Below are 448 nucleotides of genomic sequence, written 5' to 3'. Positions count from 1 at the left end.
TGCCTGGCATGACTTTCGCCCTCGCCCCAGCCCACCCCTCACCTCGCGCGGGTCGGGGGTCCTCACGCCAGGCCGGAGCTGGACGCCATGACCGGGTCAGGGTCGGTGACTGGATGGGGGTCCTCCGGCTTGCCAGTGGGGGTGCGGAGGGGGGCGGGCAGGCGGTGATCTTTTGATCCTGGACGCCTCGATCTCAACACCAGCCCGGCCCGGGAGAGGGTATCCGGGGGTCGCTGGGCGCCTGGGTTCCTGCCTCCCAACCGCCGAGCATGGTCGTGGGCGCCCGGCAGCGGCGGGAGAGCGTGCACGCCGCCCGGCCCGGGGCTCGGGGCTCGGGGCTGGGGGCTCGGGGCTGGGGGCTCGGCCCCGCACCTCACGGCTCCGGCTCCTGCTCCTCCTCCCTTCCTTCCTTCCTTCCTTCCTTCCTCGCTTCCTTCCTTCCTTCCTC

Source organism: Vulpes lagopus, chromosome 10 (genome assembly GCF_018345385.1).
Source record: "Vulpes lagopus strain Blue_001 chromosome 10, ASM1834538v1, whole genome shotgun sequence".
NCBI lineage: Eukaryota > Metazoa > Chordata > Mammalia > Carnivora > Canidae > Vulpes > Vulpes lagopus.
Note: the sequence above shows the minus strand (reverse complement) of the source record.